Source organism: Ovis aries, chromosome 24 (genome assembly GCF_016772045.2).
Source record: "Ovis aries strain OAR_USU_Benz2616 breed Rambouillet chromosome 24, ARS-UI_Ramb_v3.0, whole genome shotgun sequence".
Classification (NCBI taxonomy): domain Eukaryota; kingdom Metazoa; phylum Chordata; class Mammalia; order Artiodactyla; family Bovidae; genus Ovis; species Ovis aries.
In genome coordinates this window covers 26283234-26306916 of record NC_056077.1, presented here as the reverse complement: position 1 = coordinate 26306916, position 23683 = coordinate 26283234, and the positions used below count along the sequence as shown (strand labels likewise).

Here is a 23683-nt window from a genome sequence, read left to right as displayed (position 1 = left end):
TTGAAGGGAATTCTGTCCCTTGCAGCTGAAAGCATGCCAGCTGATTTGAGAAGACATCTGTGGTTGCCCCTTAGGGATGGAATCCAGGAAATGGGACTGGGGCTGGGGCAGATCGTGGGAGTTCACTTTTATCTGTTATATTTTAGTCTTTTTTTGTTCAAAACATCTGACACAAATACAATAAAATGTTACCATTGATTTTAGTTATGGATAGGCACAGGGTTACCCTTTTCTCTGTTTTCTTTTTCTTTTTTTCAAAATAAAAATTACTAACTGGGAATGCTTTTAAATGGGATCTGGGAAAAAGAGAGGAAAGGGACTTCCCTGGGGGTCCAGTGGCTGGGACTCTGAGCTCCCAGTGCTGGGGGCCTGGGTTCGATCCCTGGTCAGGAAACTAGATCCCCCATACTGCAACTAAAGATCCCACATTCTGCAGCTAAGACCTGGTGCAGCCAAATAAATGTTTAAAAAAGAGAGAGAGAGAAAGAGAGAGGAAAAAAAGAACTTTTTCACTGGGGGATTCTGTTTTCTAAAGCCAGGTCTAAGAGCTATCTGAAATGATCTCACCTCTTGCTCTCTGAAGGCAGAAGAGAGTGACAGAGGATGAGATGGTTGGATGGCATCACCAGCTCAATAGACATGAACTCAGGCACACTCTAGGAGATGCTGAGGGAAAGGGAAGCCTGGTGTGCTGCAGTCCCTGGGGGTAGCAAAGAGTCAGAAATAGCCTGGAGACTGAATAACAACAACTCGACCTCTGAGGATTATAGGAATGGGTAGTATTGAATTGGCCAAAAAGTTCCTTCGGGTTATAGAAACGCTCGAATGAACATCTTGGGCAACCCAATACATTTGGCTCCTGGGCCCCCAATACCAGTCCCTACTGCTCACAGGAGATGAGGACACTCAGGCCCCTTAGGGCTGGATGTGGCTGCTTCCCTGGAGGTTGTGACCTGAGGATCTGAGAGGTCTTTGCCCCTCTCCTGTCACACTTACTGCAGGGGGACCAGGGAGCATCCTTGGAGCAGAGGCTACTCAGAGCCCATTCAGTCTCTGCTCCTGCCTCAGGAACGTGGACATTCTGAAGGAAGCCAGTGCGGTCTGGTATGCATCCCTGGGGGGCTGGCTTTGATGATGTCCTAGTTTGGGTTTCCTAGAAACAGACCCTGAACCAGGAATTTGAGATCAGTTTTTTTTGTTGTTGATGTTAGGTGATCCCAGGTAGAGGGGTAGAGAAAAGAGACAGGGAGGCAGGGAGGCACCTCAGGTTACCACTGCGGGCAACTAGAGGTGAACCCACTGGAGAGCTCTCAGAGATAGTGTAGAACACACACGGACACACACTGAACACATATGATATCCCATCTCGTGTCAGTCATTGGTGAGAGCTGCCGGTTGGGGAGTGCAGACTGGAACAGAGGAGGTACTCAGGAAGAGAGGCAAGGATGCACGTGAGTAGAAGTGGGGAAGGGGCCCAAGGAGATCTGAGGCTCCCCAGGTGGCACAGTGATAAAGAATCTGCCTGCCAAGCAGGAGACCTGGGTTCGATCCCTGAGTTGGGATGATCCCCTGGAGGAGGAAATGGCAACCTACGCCAGTATTCTTGCCTGGAGAATCCCATGGACAGAGGAGTCCGGCGGGCTACAGTCCATGGAGTCACAAAGAGTCAGCCACGACTAAGCATGAGCATGCATGAATTCCAAGGAGACTCAGGCAGAGAAAGGACAATGCCTGCCACAAATAACGAGCACTTAGAACAGGGCCCTGGGGTTGGCTTGATGCTCACCTATTCCAACTGGAGTGGAATTCTGGTGCCCAGTATCACCTGCCCCTCATTTTTACCAACAGAACCCCAATTTTCCTTTGGGGACTCACATTCCTTGACATACCTTTCCCTACTCACTAGGGGTTCTGAAGGTGGGGCTTACCTCTTCGGCTCTAGGGCTAGGCTTGTGACCCCAGCTCCCATCAGTTAGCATATGCCAGCCCCCTGGCCACAGTGATTGTTTCTGAGATGGGTCTGTGATCCACACCAGGCTGATGTGCCAGAACTTACTATTGCACTGAAAGAGGGTGGGATGTCAGCCTGGAGTGGCTTCCACCAGGGAGAACCTCCCAGAGGAAGAAGCCGACATAGCAGAGAGCAGTCAAGAGATGGAGAGTATCAGAAGCCACATGCCATCATTTGAGCCCCTGGATCCAGCCATGCCTGAAGTCCCTGGACTTTTCAGTCTTGTAACCTGATAAAGTCCCTTTCGTGCTGAAGTCAGTTGGAATTGGGTCTCTGTCACTAACACCCCCAAGTGTAAACTATGTGTAAATGGGGGTTTCTAAAGTGTTTAAGGATGCAGGTGTAAGTGAAAGGTTCTCCTCTCTGTCTGCCATAATCGCTATTTGCTCAGCACCCCAGGATGTCTGAGGAGATTCTCAGAGGGAGCTCAGTGTGTCCAGGAACAGGGGTTTGGAAGCCTGGGAGTTTCAGCTCCTGTCTCCTTCGGGTATGGTTCTTGGGGTCATGTGAGGAGCATGCAGGGTGGGAACCTGGGCTGCCATGTGGCCCACTTCCCTCTAAGCATCAGGAACCTCTGGGTTCCTGCATGCACACATGAATTCATACATTCACACTTATTCGTGGGCACCTACTGCATAAAGGGGGCTTCCCCGATGGTTCAGGGGTAAAGAATCCACCTGCAATGTAGGAGACCCGGCTTCAGTTCCTGGGTTTGGAAGGTCTCCTGGAGAAGGGAATAGCAACCCACTCCAGTATTCTTGCCTGGCAAATACCATGGACAGAGGAACTTGGCGGGCTACAGTCTATGGGGTCGCAAAAGAGTCGGATGGAGTGACTAAATAACAACTGTAAAAGTGTACCAGGATAAAAAGGTGGGCTAAACAGACAATCCTTGCTTTCAGGAGCTTCCAGTCTAGTGGGGGGTGGGGGTGGGAATCTCTATACTAATTACACCAATAAATGTCAGATTCTGAGCTAAGTAGGTAAAGGGCCACGCCAGTGTTCAGGGCCTCATCTTACTCCCTTCTGATCCTTGATGACTGCCCATCTCTCCCCTGAGCCCTCTCAGCAGCTCAGACACACTTTTTCTCCGTCACACCTTCCGGATCTTGTACTCCTCAACCCCGGAAGTCCCACCTCAAGTCTAATCTGCATCCTGCCTGCTGCCTGCTCAGCCTGCTTTCTTTGCTTTGGTCCCCAGGGAGGTGAAGGCCATTGAGCATCTTTTTGTGTCACCTCACTGCTCAGGGATGAGTCTCTAGACATTTATCAAGCATCGAGGGTGTGCCAGGTGCCTGCAGAAGGCTAGACCTTCCCCAGATGGAGAAACTGGGGCATGACCGTGGCAGTCCTGCGCTAACAAGGCCAGCCTCTCCCGTCCCCTGGAGTAGGAACGGGACGCCCTGTCCTGTGCCCTTCTTGCTACTTGTCCTCTTAACCTCTCCCAGGCCAAGAGTTTCTCTAGATTGAGGGCAGGAGGAGAAAGGGGCAACAGAGGATGAGACTGTTGGATGGCATCACCGATTCAATGGACATGAACTTGGGTAAACTCCGGGAGATCGTGAGGGACAGAGAGGCCTGGTGCACTGCGGTCCATGGGGTCGCAGTCAGACACGACTTGGCGACTCAACAACAACAACAGGCCAAGGGTCCCTCCCAGTTGGCAGCCCCTGCTTGCAGTTCCCAGGCCCAGTCCACTGCCTGCACCCCAGAGCCTGCCTGAGGGTGGGGGGTCTCCCTGACCCCTGAGGATGGCCCCTTCTGCCTGTCTCCTCCCCTCCTCCAGCCCCTCCTACTTATTTAACAAACACACATTTGGCCAGATTTGAAGCATAAACTCATTTAAACCTCATAATATACTTACTGTGTGGGTGAGTGATCATTTTGTATCCGAGATGCAGGGAGGGAAGAGGTTGCCGAGGCTGACCCATTAGCTGGGGCTCGAATCCAGGCCAGCTCTGGAGTCCAGGCCCCTAACCACCTGGCTGCCCAGCCCCTCCAGCCCCCACCATCCTGGCCTCCTCTCACCTGATTCCACTGATCTCACCTGCATCCCTCTTCCCACCCACCTCTCACTCTCGATTTCCAATCCTTTGGTCCTGGGCTGCAGCCAGGGGAGAGGCACTGGGCTGGTCCTACCAGAAGGAGGGACACTGGGTGGAGGCCTGAGAGCTGGGGGGCCCAGCCCCGCCCCCACCGGTTCCTGGTCCTGAGTGGATGAGAGGATGGGCTGTGCCAGGGCCCTGGAGGAGGTGGGCAGGGTTGCAGCAGGGAGGGGAGGCTGGGTGGAGCCAGGCCTGCAAGCCCTAATTAAGTCAGTTAATTAGGTGGGGAGGAGAAGCCTGTGGGAATTAATGAGCTTGGCTAATTAAGTGGATCTGGCAGAATAGCTCCGATCCTAGCGGCTCCAGAGAGATGGGGGCCTAGGCAGGACACAGGGTCGGAGGCAAAGTGCTGGGCACCTCCCCTTTCCACCAGATCTGCAGCCTCCACTGGGCTAAGGCCACTGCCAGGGCCCGCACTGACCATCAGGGTCTGCGGCCACCTCCTGAAGGTACGGGCCATGCATGCTACTAAAGTCCCCATCGACAACCTGGTGCCCTGTTACCCATCCCTCAGGGGTTAAAGCTCTATCCCCCCTTTGAACATTTCGGAGATGGAGGCTGAAAATGAGCCCCCACCAGGCTCCTAGCAGAGCAGCCACTACAATCCCTGACCGGGAACCATGACTGCCACCCACATGTCCCCCAGGTTTCAGAGGGAAACCTGCCTGGTGCTCTCCCAGCTCACAGATGTGGCAACTGAGGCCGAGAGGAAGGGGCGTGGCTTGTCTTCCACCCATTGCTTACAGCAGCGGCTGGCCCGGGAGCCTGGGGGCTTTCTCTTGCTGGGCACTATTTCCCTCTGATCGTGGGCCGTTGAGTTACAACAGCAACAGTGCCCATGGCTGGAGTACATACTGTTTGTGAGGTGTGTGTCCTTGACACAAGGGCCAGCTACAGAATGTGAGGTTTCTTATCTAGAAAGCAGGAGAGAAGCTTTTCCTTCCTATCCAAACCTCTCTCTCTGCCTGCCACAGTGTTCTATATTTGCTATTGAACATGATGCTGCCTTGGGCATCACGGATGCCTGGGGCCCCCTGATGCACACCCAACGTGGAACCTTCCTGGTATCCAGGCCGCTGCTAGACCAAGCACATCAACCTTGACTGTGGCATGCAGGACCGTAGTTCTTTGACCAGGGACTGAACCTGTGCCTCCTGCAGTGGAAGCACAGAGTCTTAACCACTGGACCTCCAGGGAAGTTTCGCTTGTGCCACCGTTACTCAGACTTCACTTACACTTGAAAGATGATATGATGAAGAATGGCAAGCTGCTGGGAATACCCGGGCAGTCCAGCGTTAGGACTCTGTACTAACCTGAGGGCATGGGTTCAATCCCTGTTTGGGGAGCTAAGATCCCACAAGTTGCATGGCACAGACAGAAAAAGAAAAGAAAAAATTCTAAGATACCAACCACAGAGCATTAGAGCCCAAGTTTGGGGCCCTGAGTGATACATATTAACTGAGTTCTCACAGCCACTCTGCTTACTGGGATTGTTACTGCCCTCGTTTCACATATTTGTTCATTCATCCATTCAATTACTAAATATTATCAAGTGCCTCCTATGTACCAGGCAACATTTGCAGTGAACAAAACAGAAAAATCACTGCCCTCATCCATTGTAGTGAGGGGAAAAGACAACAAACAGGGTATGTGAAGAAAGGACTTCACAGGATTTATGGAGGGAAGACATAAAGCCGGGAGGTCTTCACAGAGAAGGTTCCTTTTGAGCAGAAACTTGAAGGAGGTGAGGGAGGAAGGGAGCCATGCTGAAATGAGGGCAGGCAGGCAGAGGGAAGAGCCAGTGCAAAGGCCCTGAGGCCAGAGTGTATGCTTGGGGATGCTCAGGAACAACGAGGCTGATGGAGCCTGGGAGGAGATGAGAGGTGATGGGGACAGTTCATCCAGGGCCACAGTAAGCCTTTGCCTTTGACTCTGAGAGCAGTGGCAGTCCTTGGAGGGTTTTGAGCAGAGGAGGGAGAAGGTGGATTATAGGTTTTAACAGGCTCCCTCTGGCGGCGCAAGAAGGGAAGTGAGCAGGCTCCAGTACCCAGCGAAGTGAAACAAGATAGCAAGGGACCAGGTAGTAGGAACAGAAGTGATGAGAAGTGACAGGATCTGCTGACTGGACAGTGGGGTGGAGTGTGTGTATGTGTGTTATTTGCCTTCAGCCTCTGGACCGTGAAATTCCACCAACAGCCGAGGACACCAAGCAGCTCTCTGGACCCTGGATTCCTTGCCCCTGAAGGTCTGCTCTCAATTCTGGGACCCTACCCCTCTCCCTCTGCATTTCTGCCTGCCTGGGGCCAGTGGCTGCAACATGGACAAGGTACATGAAGCCTCTCGGGCACAGTTCTCCTTTCATGGAGTCAGACTGAGACACTGAGTCCCCAGGGAGGGACTGTGAATGGGGTGCATGACCTGGGTGGCGGACAGTGGTGAGCGGGAGAGCCCTAGCCCATCTGAGTGGTGGCCTCCCCTCCCCTGGGGCCATTGCTGTCACATGGGAATGTGAACTCAGGATTTCAGAGCTTCTAATTTTCCAGGAGAAGTTAGAAACCTGGATCTGATTTGTAAAATGTTAGCAAACCATTGATTAAAAAAAGTCAGGAAGGCTAGACCCCCTCTGAGGGACCAAGGATAAGACAAGGGGGGCTGCTTCTGTGGGTCTTCTACACATCGCGACCTCCATACCAGCGGCCTCGGCCAGCCTGGGAATACAGATACACGAAGACACTTCTCCCCGAGGTGTGGCCTCGTAGGCCAGCTCTTGGCTGGTCTGGGCAGGATCCTGGAAGGACTGGGGCAGTTAGGATGGAGCACCCCTTCTGAGCCCTTGGTGGGGGCACCAGACGGTGACATTTCTCAAGGATGATATGGCTGCCAGGCAAAGGCAACTGCTGGTCCCCTGGCTGCCTGGAGGAGCAGGAGAAGGCCTGGGGTCAGAAGGAGAAGACCATGGCCAGGAATGAGCCACAGGGTGAAGTCTGCTCCCAAACAAAGAGAACCAGCAAGACTAACAGGAACGGGAGGCACCCAGGCTTGTTCCTGCCTTACAGGCCGCCCTTAACTCTGCCTCTGCTCTGGAACATTCCAGAAGCTGACCTCTGTTTCTTCCCCTGGATCTAGGCTGGGCAGGGCTGGGCTGAGGGGCTGCAGGAGAAGCAGAGAGAGACAGAGGCGGTGGCAGAACCTCTGGCACTGTCAGATCGGGTTAGCCATCGCCCAGTGTGGCGCAGCGCTTCACACGCCTGACCTCATTCATCCTCTGAACTGTCTCAGGTCAGAGTTACAGCTGTACGGAGGACGAAACTGGGTCACAGAGCGGTCGGGTAACTGGCTAAGGTCACGCAGCCTAAAAGTAGCGGGATCTGGAGTTAAACCCAGGGGTATCTACCTGCAGAATCTGAGCTTGGACATAAACTCTGTCAGAAAAAGACCGAAGCAGCACGGACAGACGGACGGAACGAGCGGTGCCGTCCCTGCATGTGCGGGCGCGGCGCTCCCTCTAGTGGCCAACTCACCGCAGTGCGGGACAGAAGAGGGGCTCGCCGGCCGCCGGACTCGCTGTCTCTGGGTCTCTGTCTGTCTCACAAGCCTGCACGCACGCACGAGGGCGCACACACATTCAGTTTTCCAGCGGGAAGACCGCAACATCTCCACCTTCTCACCTGCCACAAGCGGCCCCTACCCGGCTTCCCCTTTCCCCCTGGTCAGGCTCCATCAGCGATGCCAGCCCCAGGGAGCCTTCCGGTTACTCCCCTGTGTCTCTTTCTCTCTGTCAGAACCTGGGTATCCTTGTCTATACCTGTGGTTCTCAAACTCTGCTGCACATTCTAGTCTGGCCGGGAGCTTTCAGAAGTCCTGATGCACGGCCACGCCCAGAGCAAAGGAATCAGCCTCTTTTCTCACCATCACTAGACCTTAGGAGTTTAAACCTCAGGTGGAGGGTGGAGATCTCAGCCTTTTGGTTCTCTGGCCTTTCCTGACACCTTTAACCCTCTCTGCTCCCTTCCACCTCTGAGGCTCACATCCCAGACCATATAATTACCCCACACCCCACCCGCTCTGGGATTCTGTTTTGATCACCTCCCTCTGTGTTTCCCTTCCATTCTCTTCATCTGGTACCTATAAGCAACAGTTTTTTGACCCCATCGAGGCCACCAGTCCGCGGGCCCCATCCCTTTCTCACTGCCCATCAGCCCCCTTCTGCCATGATGGTCCACCGTGCCCTGCTTGGGCTCTGCACACCATCACCATGGCTGCTCCCTGGCACCTTCATCTCCACCCCGCTGTGTCCAGCTCTCCTGTTGGAGAACCTGCCTGGCAAAACCCCAACCATCACCTGCTTTCTGCCTGCACCATACAAGCCAGCACTGGTCCGAGGGTCCCCCACCAAGTAGAGAGTTTCCCTTCATGGTCTTCAAGGGGCACTCGCTGCCCCCCACAACCCCAGTATGCCTGCCATGGCCCTTCCCCACTCTCTCTGACCAGGCCTTCTCAAATTTTAATTTGCTTGCACCTCTCCTAGGAATCTTGGTGAGGCCTGAGCTGCATGTCTAACCAGCCGCCCAGGGGTGCTGGTGCTGTTGGCCTCTGCACCCTCCTCTGAGCGGCAAGGTCCTCCCACCTTCTCCTCACTTCTCAAACCACGGTTCCCATTTCACTGAGAATACAGGTGGACCGGATGCAGTTTCATTGGCTCCTTTTATCAAAGCACAAAGCCACCCAGCCCCTCACTCTCACTTCTTCCAGCAGCTTCAGTGAGGGTGGGGAGGCCCTTCTCCCGAGGCCAACCCCTCCTTTGGGCCCTGGACTCTTCAGGACTCCCCTCTACCACACGTCTCCATCCATTTCTATCAAGAAACACGGGCACCTCCCACTCCCATTTCCCACTGCTTTGGGACAATCATTTCCATCCTTTTAGCTGAGTATTAGTAATTTTCATTCCTATGTTTCCTGCGTAGCATGTTTTAGGTTATGCTTTTCATCTCCACTTCTCATGCTGGAAGATGAACATGGACCACTTCCTGTCTCCCACCCTCCAGGAACAGTTGCATCATAGTATTGATAAGATTGGTAGTGTTGGCAGGACTTCCTTGGTGGTCCAGTGGTTAAGAATCCACCTGCAAATGCAGAGGACATGGGTTCGATTCTTGGTCCGGGAAGATCCTGCGTACCGCGGGGCTATAAAGGCCATGTGCCACAACGACTGCACCCTCCTCTAGTTTAGACCTCCTTTAGACCGTGCCCTAAAGCCTGTGCACCGCAATCAGAGAAGCCACCATAGTGAGAAGGCTGCATCTCACTATGGCATCTAGAGAGTAGCCCACACTTGCCATGACTAGAGAAAGCCCTCGTGCGGCAACGAAGACCCGGTACAGTCAAAAATATATAAATAAATAAAATTTTTTAAAAAAACGATTGATAGTGTTGGGGACTTTCCTAGTTGCCCAGTGGTTAGGGCTCCGTGCTTCCACTACAGGGAGCGTGGGTTCAATCCCTGGTTGGGGAACTTTGCCGCACAGCCAAAAGGGAAAGAAAAAAAAAAAAAGATTGGTAGTATTTACATAGTGTGGAAACACAACTTTCTGTGGGATACTATGATTTCTTTCCCCCCTTTTCCCTTTTATGATAGATTTTCTGTTTTAGTTTTATAGAACAACTGAACACGAAGTACAGAGACTTTTCATGCATACCTCCCCCCTCTGCATTTTCCCTGATTATCAGCATTTTGCATTAGTGTGGTGAGCTTGTTACAATTGATGAACCAGTGCTGATAAACTAATATTAACTAAAATCCATAGTTTACATGAGGGCTCCCTCTGTCGTACAGCCTATGGGTTTTGACAGATGGATGGGGTCACGGACCCATCTTTCCAGTATTGTACAGAATAGTTCCACGGCCCTAAAAATCCTCCGAGCTCCACCTACTCACTCCGCGCTCCCCACCAGCCCCTGACAACCACTGATCTTTTTCCTGTCTCTAGTGTTGACTTTTTCAGAATGTCATAGAGTTGGAGGCATACAGCTCATAGCCTTTTCAGACTGGCTTCTTTCACCTTGTGGGGTGGTTGTTGTTTAGCCGCTGAGTCATGTCTGACTCTTTGCAACCCCATGGACTATAGCTTCTCTGTCCGTGGGATTTCCCAGGCAAGAATCTTGAGTAGGCTTCCTTCTCCAGGGGACCTTCCTGACCCGGGAATTGAACCCCCGTCTCCTGCATCAGCAGGCAGGTTCTTTACCACTGAGCCACCAAGGCCATATGCATTTAAGATTCTTGTATGTCTTTTTGGGGCTTCATGGCTCATTTTTATCAGCAAATGATATTTCATTGTGTGGATATATCATAGTTTGTTCATCTATTCGCCTGTTGAAGGACATTTTAGATGCTCCCAAGTTTTCAGGCAATTATGAAAAAGAGCTTTTATAAACATCCATGTGCAGGGTTTTGTTCAGACATACGTTTTCAACTCATTTGGGTGAGCACCAAGGAACGCTATTGTTGGATCATATGGTAAGACTATGTTTAGCTTTGTAAGAAACTGGCAGACCGTCTTCCAAAGTGACTGTATCGTTTTTGAGTTCTCACAGCAATGAACGAGAGTTCCTGTTGCTCCACATCCTCCCCAGCATTCGTAGCTGTCAATATTTTGGGTCAGTGTGTAAATGTATCTCACTGTGGTTTGAATTTGCCATTTCCTGATGACATCTGATGTTGAGCATCTTTATAAGCTTATCTGCTGTCTGTATATCATCTTTGACCTAGTGACCGTTCAGATCTTTTGCCCCCTTCTTTAATGGGGCTGTTCCTTCCCTTTCTTCCTTTTCTCCTTCTTTCTTTCTTTCAGCTGCACTGGGTCTTCACTTCGGCACATGAGCTTCTCATTGCGGTGGCTTCCCTCGTTGCAGAGCAGAGGCTCTAAGCTGCTTGGCCTTCGGTGGTTGCTGCGTGTGCGCTCAGCAGTTGCAGTTCCCGGGCTCTAGAGTGCAGGCTCAGTAGTTGTGGCGCATGGGCTTAGTTTCTCCTCGGCATGTGGGATCTTCCTGGACCAGGGATCGAACCCGTGTCTCCTGCATTGGCAGACGGATTCACCACTGAGCCACCAGGGAATCCCTGTCCTAACTGTTTTAAATGTTTTCCATTCCTGCTCTGATTTCCTTTAGGATTGACGGAAATCAGTCAGTCTTAAAGGAACATCAATCCTAGAGGAAATCAGTCCTGAATATTCATTGGAAGGACTGATGCTGAAACTGAAACTCCAATACTTTGGCCACCTGATGCAAAGAACCGACACGTTGGAAAAGACCCTGATGCTGGGAAAGATTGAAGGTGGGAGGAGATGGGGATGACAGAGGATGAGATGATTGGATGGCATTACTGACGCGATGGATGTGAGTTTGAGTAGGCCCTGGGAGTTGGTGATGGACAGAGAAGCCTGGCATGCTGCAGTCCATGGGGTCGCAAAGAGTTGGACACGACTGAGTGACTGAACTGATCTGAACTGAAATCTGCTAGGATACTTTTTTTTGAAAATTGAAGTACAGTTGATTTACAATGTTGTGTTAATTTCTGCTGTACAGCAAACTTATTCAGTTATACATACATATATATGTACATATATACATATATAATATATATTCTCTTTCATATTCCTTTTCATTCTGACTCACCACAGGATATTGAAGATAGTTTCCTGTTCTGTAGAGTAGGACCTGTAGTTTATCCATTCTATGTATACTAGTTTGCATCTGCTAACCCCAAACTCCCATTGCTATAATATTCTTAAATTTTAAGAACTTTTTTGTTTTGTTCATCCTCGGAGGTTTGTTTTCTTTCAAAATAGCATCTAGTTTTCATTTCATAGTTACAATATATATTCCTAAATCTCTGAGTATTGTAGTAGTTTTTTGGGGGGCGCTCTCCAGGTGGCATTAGTGGTAAAGAACCGGCCTGCCAATGCAGGAGACGTAAGAGACACAGGTATGATCCTTGGGTTGGGAGGATCCCTTGGAGGAGCTCATGGCAACCCACTCCAGTATTCATGACTGGAGAATTCCACGGACAGAGGAGCCTGGCGGGCTACGGTCCACGGGATCTCACAGAGTTGGACAAGACTGAAGCAACTTTGCATGCATGCAGGGAGAGAAGAGAACTAAAACCGGAAATAAGAGACCAGCAAGAACAAAATACCCATTGTCAACATATTCCGAGGCTGAAGGGAGTGAACTCTGCTGTGTCCTGCCTGGAGAGTCTGGACCAGATTTCACTGTGCTGGGAGCCGACGGGGGAAGGACGCTCCAGGTGATGGGGGCAGGGGCAGGACACCCCGCATTCAAGATGCAAATATTCAAATAATCCCTCCAGTAGAGCATAGAACTCCTCCTTATCCTCATGGTGCCCTGTCCTCCAGTTCACAGACCCTGTGTTTTATCCTCGCTGGGGAATAAGCCTTCAGTCTTTGTCAGGGTGGGGGAGGGGCAGCTGCCCTGCGGAGCTGAGCAGGGAAAGAAATCTGAGAATTAAAGCCCTTCTTAGACCAATCCTCCTGGTTTTGGCCCTAGCTTTACTCCCCCTTCCAGAGGTACTTAGTCCATTAACACTAGGGCCTTTTGAGGTTTTGTGGTGGAAATTGTGGTGCCCCTTGTTTTTTTTTTCTCATGCCCAATTTAGGGTTCCCTTGAGGCGCCACGTCACCGGACCGCTATATCCCTCACCATGTTCATCTGTTTTCTAGATTCCAACGTCGTGTTGCTCTTGTCTCCTTTTTCGCTGTTTAAGTTCTTGCTGATTCATGCTGTGGGAGGCAGAATAATGCCCCACCTAATTCCATTAATGTCTATGTCGTCATCCCCAGAACCTGGGAGTATGTTACCTTAGGTGACAGAAAGAGGCTTTGCAGGTGTGATTAAGGTTAAGGACCTTGGGATGGGAAGATAATCCTGGCTTGTTCAGGTGAGCCCAAGATAATAGCATGCAGCATTAAAAGCTGAGAACCTTTCCCAGCTGTGGTCCAAGAAAGATGTTGAGAGAAGCAGGGCCAGAGAGACGCTGCCTTGCTGGAAGGAGGGGGGCCCTCTGGAAGGCGGTACCTTGGAAAAGATAAGGGGGTGGATTTTCCCTGGAACTTCCAGAAAGTTCTTCCAGAAAGAGTTCCCAAGAGCAGCCCTGTCAACATCTTGACTTTAGCCCAGGGAGACCCATGTTGGACTTTTGACATATAGTCAGTAAGATAATCAATTTGGTTTTAAACAACTAAAGTTGCAGTAGTTCGCACCTTAAAACCCACTCACACGTGGAGAAAAGGGCTTACACTGTTGGTGGGAATGTAATCGATGCAGCCACTGTAGACACAGTATGGAGTTTCCTTAAAAAGCTAAAATAGAGTTGCCCCACAACCCTACATTCCTACTGCTGGGCCATATATTCAGGGAAAACCCTAGTTTGAAAAGATGCACGTGCCCCCAATGTTCGTAGAAGCACTGTTTACAATAGCCGAGATGTGGAAACAATCTCGATGTCCACTGATAGACAAATGGATAACTAAGAGGTGGTATATTATGCGCAGTGGGATATTACTCAGCCGTAAAAATGAAATAATGCCATTTGCAGGAAAATGGCTGGATCTCGAGATGATCGTCCTAAATGAAGTAAGTCAGACAAAGACAAGTATCAGATGATGTCACATATGTGAATCTGAAACATGGTACAGACGAATTTATTTGCAAACCAGAAGCAGACTCACATAGAAAACAAATTTGTGGTTACCAAAGAGGAAAGGAAGGGGGAGGGATAAATTAGCAGTTTGGGATTAATTGATACACACTACTATATATTAAATAGATAAGCAACAAGGTCCCGATGTATAGCACAGGGAACTATATTCAATATCTTGTAATAAACCATAAGGGAAAAGAAAAAAGTAAAACCCACTCGTTTCTTTTTCATGGGGTTTCAGGATGCAGATAACTTAAATGTGTGTATTCAGTCCACCATTTTTAACCGGAAGTCTCCACTCACCCCTGCTCCCGTCTCCACCCCGCCAGGAACTGTAATTATCCAGGTCACTTTCGACTTCTGTGCTGCTAGATCGATTCTCCTTTTCCTTGGCTGTTCAGCATCTTTGAAGCCAGTTGTCCACCTCTCTCTCTGCCTTGAGACACTCGTCTCTTGGTTTCCATGGCTACCCACGCTCCTGGTTTTCCTCCTACTTTATTTCTCTCCCGCCCTGTTAGCATCTCCTCCACGTGACCTCACATTGGTAGTGTTCCTCCGGGCTCCATCCTGGGGCCTCTCCTCTGTCCCTCCAGTGTGACCTCATGGCTTTCAAAGCCACCTTCATGCCACAGTCTCTGATATCTCCTAGGTGGCCCACAGACTCCTGCTTTGAGCTCCAGTCTCTTAGTACCAACTCCTCCTTTGACATCTTCACTTGGGCGTCTCATGTGCTTCCAGGTTGAAAACCTCTATGGCTGAATTCCTGAATTTCCCGCTCTCTCTCTTCCCGCCCTTGAGCCTTCCCCTCATCCACACATTTATCCAGCCTAGAAACCTCAGATTCATCCTTGATTCCCTTCGTTTAACCCATCAGCAAGTTCTGTCTCCTAAATCTATCTAGAAAGTGTCTATTTCTCCCACGCCCTAGGGACACCTTGGTCCAGGCCGACACCACGGCCCCCCTCCGTCACCACCATGACTTCCACACTGATTTCTGGTGTCTGCTCTGGCCTGGCTGCCACGGATTCTCCCCAGAGGAGCCCAAGTGATCGCTTAAGATGGCAATCAACTTATGCCACTTCCCCCCTTTCCAGTCACATTTTATACCAGAATAAAATCCATCCTCCTCATGAAGGCCCATAAGGCCTGTATGATCCAGCCCATCCCTGTCTCCCTTCATTGCCCATGTCTCTCTCCCCATCACTTACCTGCCCTGGCCATACTGACCTGATATTTTCTCACATTCCCCAAACTCTGACCTGCCTCTGGGCCTTTGCCCTCCCTATTCTCTATGCCGGGAATACCTCTCCCTCAACTCTGCTTGGCTCCTTCTCTTTCTTGAGGTCTCAGATGAATTGTTCCTACCTCCCCTCCCCCTTATGCCAAGTGGTGTTTCCCTACCATGACTCTGGTAATTTCCTTAACAGTATCTTTTTCTAAAATATATAATATTTGTTTACTTATTTGACTGCATTGGGTCTTCGTTAAAGAACGCGGGCTGCTCGTCGTGTCACATGGGGTGTTTTTGTTGCGGTGCGTGGACTCAGTAGTTGTGGTACCCAAGCTTTCTTGCTAGGCGGCGTGTGGGATCTTAGTTCCCTGAACAGGGACTGAATCCATGTACCCTGCATTGCAAGGGAGATTCTTCATCACTGAACCACTAGGGAAGTCCCAACAGTGGGTGATTGCATTTGTTTGTTTACTTGTGTTTTGTTTGACTCCCACTTTGATAAAAGCTCAGTGAGAGGGAATTCCCTGGTGGTCCAGTCGTTAAGACGCCATGCTCCCAATGCAAGGGGCATGAGTTCAATCCCTGATCAGGGAACTAAGATCCTGCATGCTGCACTGCAGGGCCAAAAAAAAAAAAAAAAAAAATCCAATGAGAGCAGTGAGATGTGTTTTCTCTGTCCAGTTTCTAGGACTAGTCCACTGAGGGTGCTCAGTGAAGTCTGCAGAATTTCCGCGCAAACATGCTGGGCACCTCTTCTGTGCCAAGTGCTTTCATGTATACCAAACATATCATCTTCACAACAGGATTATGTTCCCGAGGTTTCTCTTGTAATTAGCTGCCCTGGCCACACAGCGTGGGCAGGAGTGAAGTAGGCCACTTGCAGCTTTGGTTTGGAAAACCCTTCCATGTGATCTCCACCCTTCTTTGACTGCCTGTGAAAGCAGAGAATCCAGTGGATTCTAAAGCCCTGGGTGATGACGGCATCACAGGTGGGCGGAGCCTGGGTCCCCAAAAGACAGAGTGGAGCAGAGTCTCCCCCGGCCCCGCCCAGCCCTCTCTGGACCTTGCCTGAGCAGCCAGGGAGGGTCTGCCCTTTGAAGCACATGTGGTTTCAGTGGAGCCTCACCTAATCACGCATCAGACATCAAATAGAGATGGCTGGTGGGCGATGCTTTTGTTGACAAGTTCTCATTAAATGCAGATGAGTTCTTGGTGGGGGCGGTTTCTCACTTCAGCCCCAAACAGAAACGGAGTTCACACCTCAATGGCAGCACGTTGCACTGCAAGCCATTGTTTCAGCGCGTGTTCCCTGGCTCTTCCAGGGAAATGCCTGATTCGTGTTCATCTCTTTGGCCTCAGCCTCTAGTCCTGGGAAGCCTTGGGGAATCTTTGTTGAACCCACAAATGAGGGAACTGGTCTCCCTACATTCCTTCTTGCATCTCTATCCCTAAAAGCGCCCCAGCAGCTCTTTAATTTTACAGAGGCTCAAAGAGAAGAAAGGACTTCCCCGGCATCCCAGAGAAGCAGGATGCTGCAGAATTAGCACGCCCTGGGGCAGCTAAACACGGCAGCAAATTGGGAGTGAAACCTGGCGCCTTCCAGGGGCTGGAGAAAGGCTGAGAGTGGTGGGGTTGGGGAGCAGGCTCCTCTAAACCCCCAAGGTGACCCCACCAAACCTCACTGCTCACTGCCCCTCCTCCACTAGGGAAAAAAACACTCCAGAACCTCCCCCCGCCAACACTACCCACTAGCACTGCCTGGCTCCTGCAGCCTGGGCGTCCACATCACTCAGTATTTTTAGCTTCACCACCTGGCACCTGTGGTCACTGTCTTTGCCCAGCCTGGTGGTGTCCCCTCTCCAGATCTTAAAGGGCCAGTACCCACCAGCTGGAAAGGAGACCAGATTCTGCCAATGCAGGTCACCATACTGCCAGGACAAGAGGCTGAGGGGCATGCCCTACAGGAGGAGTCCCCAGAGTTGGAGGAGGAAGATGGGGAGATGAGGGAAGAGGGCAGGATCTCATGACTGCCTGACTCTAGAGCCCATCCCTGTCTCATTCTGGGGTTTCCCAAATGCTGGTTTATTCAAGCTGCCCACCTGGTGGGGGTTGGTTATTGTTTAGTCACTCCATCCTGTCTGACTCTCTGTGACCCCATGGACTGTAGCCCCACCAGGCTCCTTGTCCAAGGGATTTCCCAGACAAGAAAATTGGAGTGGGTTGCCTTTTCTTTCTCCAGGGGATCTTTCTGACCCAGGGATTGAAACTGGGTCTCAATCAGGTGGATTCTTCACCACTGAGCCACCAGGGAAGCCCCACCTGGTGGGGGGCTGATTAGAAATATATATTCATCCCCTCTGAGACGTGAGGCCACGAAGTCTCCAGGGCAGGGCCTGGGAGTGTGTATTTTTTTTAACAATCAGCTCAGTGGTTCTGATGTTCCATCTCCCCACATCTCATCCATCCATCCATTCATTCAATCATTCAACGAGAATTTTGAGTTCCTATTATGAAAACAGTGATGCTCTCAGGAGTCCATTGTTTTGTTCGGGAAACATTTCCACACCTGTGGTCTCACTGAATCACCTAACTCGTTCCATTTTGCTTCAACACCCTCCCCACAGCTCGCTCTATCACCTATAGATCAAGTCCTGGGCTCAGCAGTCAAGACCCCTGGTGACCTGACCCCTGCAGACCCTGCCAGCCCCATGCCCACCATGCCCACACAGTTTCTTTCTCACGCCACTGGGTCTTTGCTCTCTCTCCATCTCCGCTGTCTGGAATGGCCTTTCCTTAACTTCACTCCTAGACTCACAGACGTGGAGAACCATCTTATGGTTGCCGGGGTCGGGGGAAGGATGGGGGGAAGGGATAGTTAGGGAGTTCGGGGAGGTCACGTACACACTGCTATATTTAAAAGGGATAACCAACAAGGACCTACTGGGTAGCTCAGGGAGCTCTGCTCAGTATTATGTGGCAGTCTGGATGGGAAGGGTGTTGGGGGAGAAAGCATGCATGTGTATATATGTCTGTCCATCAGAAACTATTACAATTTTGTTAACTGGCTATACTCCAATACAAAATAAAATGTTTTTAGAAAACTTCACTCTGTACCTGGAAGAGGACCTGTCCTTTAAGACAGACCTGCAGGGGCTCCCAGGGTTCCCGTGGGCCGGGGTGGTCAGTCTCTCCCCCTCACTCCCTGAGCACAGTGCACTCATGCCCAACCAGTGCCCATCACCGCCAAACTGATCCGTGTGATCGAGGTCTCTCCTAGCAGGCTGGACCCCAAGAGCGCTGGGGTCCTGGCGCTCTGAGTACCCAGTCACTGCTGAAGGATGAACTGATGATCATGCACCATGCACAGAGGAGCCCACTGTTCCACACATGAGAAGACAGAGGCCCATGGAAGACAAATGACACACCCAGGCCCACCAGTGAGATTTAGGGAGGAGCCTGTCCCAGGCTGCAGGAGCCCCCGCCCTCCTGCTAGGGGCCAGGAGGGCACACCTGGGCTGGCACTGAGCCTGCCCTTCTCCCCACCCAGGGCAGTGCTGACTCAGGTGGTGATGGAGGTGTGGGCGGGCTGGGCTGGAGCAGAGGTGACCCCTGTCTCCCCTACAGATGTTGCATCTATTCCCGGAGCCTGTGGTCACAGCTTGGGAAATGCACTTGGCTGGAGCCTGGGTTTCCCTGAACGTGGGGGTGGGAAGAGGTGGCCAAAGAGACGCTGATCTGTAGGGCATGAATCCCTCACCCCTCCGGGCCCAGTGCACACCCTGCCCCATACCATGAGTACGTAGAACTCACACCTAGTGCCACAAACATACACACACACACATACACACTCACCCCCAAATACCCAATCACCTAGACACACAAGCCTTCCATCCCCTCCCCTCCCTTTCTTTTATACAGACACACACACACATGCGTGAGTACGCACATGAAGACATTTCCACTTATTAATTCAACAAAAACCTAACACTAAAAAGTGTCAGTGCAGTGTAGGTAGGAAAGGTGACTCTCAGCTTGGGATGGGGCAGGGGCTTCCTGGAGGGCTTCTTGGAGGAGGAGGTATGGCAGCTGGGCTTGGAAGGAGGGGAGCTAGGGGAAGGCAAGTCTGGGCAGGGTTTCATGGAGGGTGAATACAGGGGAGAAGAGCGAAGATGAGGTGGGTGGGGCTGATCTGATCTCACAGGCCTTGAATGTCCAGCTGAGTGTTGACTTCACTGTGTGGGAGCTGGGAGTCACAGAAGACTCTGAGCAGAAGGGGCATGACCACAGGGGGAACAGACAGGAGAGTCACTGTGGGGGCAGGATGGGAGAGACAGGGAGGAGGCTGTGGGGTACCCTGGTGAGAGATCTGGGAGTCTGACACAGGAAGGAGGGATGGGCTGGTAAGCAGTGGACAGAGGAACTCAGAAGCAGGACCCCCGGCCCCCAAGGGGCCCCTTCCCAAGTCCTGTGCCCTCACCTTGCCCACCCACTGCCCACCTCGGGCACTGACCTCTGCAGTGGGACCTCTTCCAGCAGCTCCTCCTCCTCCTCCCTGTGGAAACAGACGAAGCAGAAGGCTGGCACATCCTCCTTCCCACAGCGCAGGGGCCAGGCCGGAGGCAGCTCCAGGACGGGGCAGGGGCGGCCGGTGGCGGCCTCGACAGCATCGTCCCTCGCCTGGGCAGGGCTCCCCGAGCCAGCGTGCTCCAGGGTCAGTAGCCTGTTGGCCTCGGGACCCTGCACCTGCGCTTGCCCACCTGCCACCTGTGCCTTTTCACTCAGGTTACCCGTCGCCTCGGTGAGTGGGAGAGCCCGTGGCTCTGTCTGATGGGATCGGCTGTCCTGAGTCACGGACCTTCCAGCCCCGCGGCTGGGCCCTCGGAAGCAGCTCCCGGTCGCCTGGACTCAGAGGCAGCTGGCCGGTGGACAAAGGTCCAGCAGGGCCCCTCGCCACCCCTGGTGGTGCCTGAGGCTCCTCGGCTGCCTGCTCCACTGCAGCTGGTCAGAGGCGTGACCCGGAGGACAGGCTCACAGATGCCCTGTCCATCTGTTCATCTGGCTGTCCGGCTGTCTGCTCCTTCCCGGCCAGCCAGCACAGGCGATCGAGGTGGTTTCTCCAAGAAAGTTTGTTCTCCCCGGGGGGGTGGGTGGCATGGGTGGCCTCCAAGAGGGAGGGTCGGGACCTGAAGCTGAAAGGTGGGCGAGGACCAGATGAGGTTGGCACGGTGCCCACGCTGTCCACGAGAAAAGTTCTGGTCCCTGGACTCCTGGCTCCAGTGCCAGCTCGGACTGGAGCTCCCTGGGCTCAGGGCTCCTCCGGCTCCTCCAGCGGCGGCTGCTCTGGCACACCGGCTTGGCTGTGGGTATTAATAGCTCCACATTCACGCTGAGAAGCCGGGAGGTTAACTCCTTCTCTGCCGGAGCTGGGAGGCCAGTGGGCGGATGGCCACAGGGAGCAGAGGGAAGGCGGCGCCTGAGATCTGCCCGCGCAAAAGCCTAGCCTGGCCCCCTCATCCCCCCTGCGGGACCCTCTGATGCCACCTCCTGCCCGTGAGTGACTATGCAGCGCTCGGCATCTGGATTTCGAACAGAATGCCCTGGCCGCCTGACCCCACCAAATGCGCCTCCAGGAAGCTGGATTAGACTGGGGGCTCAGGGCAGAGTCCCTGGCAAGGTCAGGGCACTGAGTTCTAGGGAGCATTGCCAGGACTCCTTCATTTACACATCCCACTCCTGGGGCCCCTTGGCATTCTCTTAACAAACAATTACCGTCACCAAGTCTGGGGCCAGTTTTGTCCCTGGCTTCCTGTGGGATCCCCCGCTAGATGAACCATACACAGCCCCAGAGATGGACCACATGCGTGGTGCATTCTACTGAAGAGTGTAAGGAGTGGATGGGAGTGGAGGAATCTGAGTAAGGTTTGTTTGCTTGAAAAATGTTTATTGCAGGACCTCCCTGGGGTCCAGTGGCTAAGACTCCACGTTCCCAATGCTGAGGCCCAGGTTCAGTTCCAGGTCAGGGAACTGAAACCACATGTCACAACTAGGAGTTCACAGGCTGCAACCCGTTGCAGCCAAATAAATAAATATTTTTTTTTAATGAAAGAAAATGCTTGAGCACCGGCTATGTGCCAGGCACTGTGCTGGGCACTGGACATACAGCAACGGAGACAGCAGACACCTGTCCTGTCACAGCTGGAAGCCACTGGGGCTGAAATTTGTATACCTGGTGGCCTGGCAGTGTGCGAATTAGGGAGGGCGCTCCCGCTGGGCAGGTGCAGCCTCTTCCACAGCCCCCAACCCCTCTCCCCAGCACCCAGCTTGTAATGTGAGTCGCAAGGTGGCCTTTAGCCTCACTCACCTCCTCTGCAACTTACAACATGCATAGCCATTCATTGTGGACCTGGAATCACCAATAAACAAAGGAAAAATTCAGCTTGTGAAAAGGCTTATGAAAACAGAAATCAAGGAGAGGTGAGGGAGACTAACCAGGAGGTGGTTGGATAGGGTGTTCAGGGCAGACCTCCCACGGCGTGACACTGGAGCTGTGACCAGCGCGAAGAGGAGCCAGTGGGAATATCTGGATGGAAGAAGGGTCAGCAGCTGCAAAGGCTCAGAGGCAAGAACTAGCTGGTATGTTTAAGGAAGAGAGTGAGCAGCAGCGAAGGTCTTTAAGCTGAGTTTGAGCGTGAATAGAGTTTCCCCAGGGGCTCGAGAGGTGGGGTATCACCAGCAGAGAGGGCAGAGTCCCTGCAAAGACTCATGAAAGGATGCATAGGGCTTTCTTGCTGGTCCAGTGGTTGAGAATCCACCTGCCAGTGCCAGGGACATGGATTCGATCCCTGGTCTGGGACGATCCTGCCTGCGATGGAGCGACTAAGCTCATGCACCACGACTCCTGAGCCTGTGTGCCGTAAGTGCTGAAGCCCGCACTCCGCAACAAGAGAAGCCACCACAATGAGAAGTCTGCTCGCCGCAACTAGAGAGTAACCCCCATCATTGCAACTAGAGAAAGTCCATGTGCAGCAACAAAGACCCCGCCTAGCCAAAAATAAATAAATAAATCTTTAAGAAACAAAAAAGAAGGGGGGATGCATGGTGCCTTGCAAGGCAGGAAGAAGATGCAGGCACGGTCAGAGATGTAGGAGGTATTCATTCCCGAATTGCTTCTCCTGGGGCTCTGAGGAGGAAGGCTGGGTGGGAGGAGGATGGAAGCAGGGACCTGGGCCAGCCGAGGGGCTGAGGCGGTGCGTGGGAGATGGAGCAGCTTAGAAGGAAACATCAGTTCAGTGAATTGAATTATGCTGGCTGGGAGGACAGATCTGGGTCTCCCTGGCCCAAAACGGTGGAGCCCCCACATACAGTTGCTTAGGCTCCACACTCTGCACAGGGCACCCTGGCAGACGGTGAGTGAGGGCTGATATCCAGCCCTACCTCTTGCTCTGCCAAGCCTTCCACCTTTAAAACTGTGACCTCATTGGGGGAGGGCACCTTTTTCTCATTGGTCCACTCAAAAGAGTTCCTGTTTCTTATTGGTCAGCCTGAAGAGGGTCTTTTTAAAAGTTAGTCCAAGGATCTCCCTGGTAGTTCAATGGCTAGGACTCTGAGCTCCCAATGCAGGGGGCCGGGTTTCGATCTCTAGTCAGGAAACTAGATCCCACGTGCTGCAACTAAGCGTTCGCATGCCACAGCTAAAGATCCTGCATTCCGCAAAGAAGAACGAAGATTCCCAGGTTCTGCAACTAAGACACCAGTGGAGCCAAATAAATAAATATTAAAAAAATAAAGGTTAAAAAAATCAGTCCACTTAGAGGGATCTCTTTTGAACTAGCCTCTTTAGAGGGCACACTTTCATCTAATTGGTTCCCCCGGACAGGTGCCATTTTCCAACTGGTCAATCCAAGGGGAGTGACCTCTTTTTTTGGGGTTTGCATAAAGGTACCCTATCGGCTGGACTGGGAGCGAGGATGACTGGAGGCCCCAGGTCCTAGTATGGGCTCTGTTTGCAGACCTGCTGTGTGTGTGCTTTGGGCCAATCACTGTCCCTCGCTATGGAACCACAGATCTATAGACTTAGCCAGAGGAATGAGCCCAGAAAGGGGCAGACTCCCCCGAGGTCACACAGTGACACACAGCAGAGCTGGGCAGACCTGACTCTCCTCTCAGCACTCCTGTCTTCCTAGGTCGCTTGCCTTGGAGACTTGTTTCTTTGAGACAGGAAATGAGAGGGGACAGGAGGACTAGTAGAGATTCATGGAGGAGGAGAGGAGGGGAGGTCAGGCCAGGCCAGGACTCCCGGGTGGTGGGAGTCATAAGGGGTCAGGTGCCCCAGGCCTCTGGGCACCCCTTCTCCCTCCCCTGGGCCCCCTGGGGTTGTCATTTGTGGATGTTAATTATTCATGATGCTGGTGCTTTGCCTGGTTTTAATGCACTCTGATGGCCTTCTCTAGCTAATGGGGAAAATCAATAGGTTTTAATTCTCAGTGGCTGTGAAGCTCTGTCTCCTGTTTGGGTGGCTGGGTCTGGCTCTTGGGCTGAGGGTGGGGGGGTGGAGGCTCAGACCCAGTTCTCAGGAGCCTGAGACTCTGGGTCCCACCCGCTCTGACTTCAGCCTGGAGAGA

General features: G+C 52.2%; 1 protein-coding gene across 2 annotated transcripts in view; it reads right to left on the bottom strand.

Annotated features, from left to right (window-relative positions):
• SBK1 (SH3 domain binding kinase 1) overlaps nt 1-20404 on the bottom strand; it is a 53228-nt gene extending 32824 nt beyond the window's left edge. The window contains exon 1 of one of the 2 annotated variants that reach the window (XM_027962090.2): nt 19573-20404. The gene's annotated coding sequence lies outside the window, so the exon portion shown is untranslated. Of the gene's footprint in view, nt 1-3875; nt 16657-19572 lie in introns of those variants that run through there. The other variant, XM_027962091.3, reaches the window with a different exon arrangement.
• Between the last annotated feature and the right edge of the window lie 3279 nt (nt 20405-23683).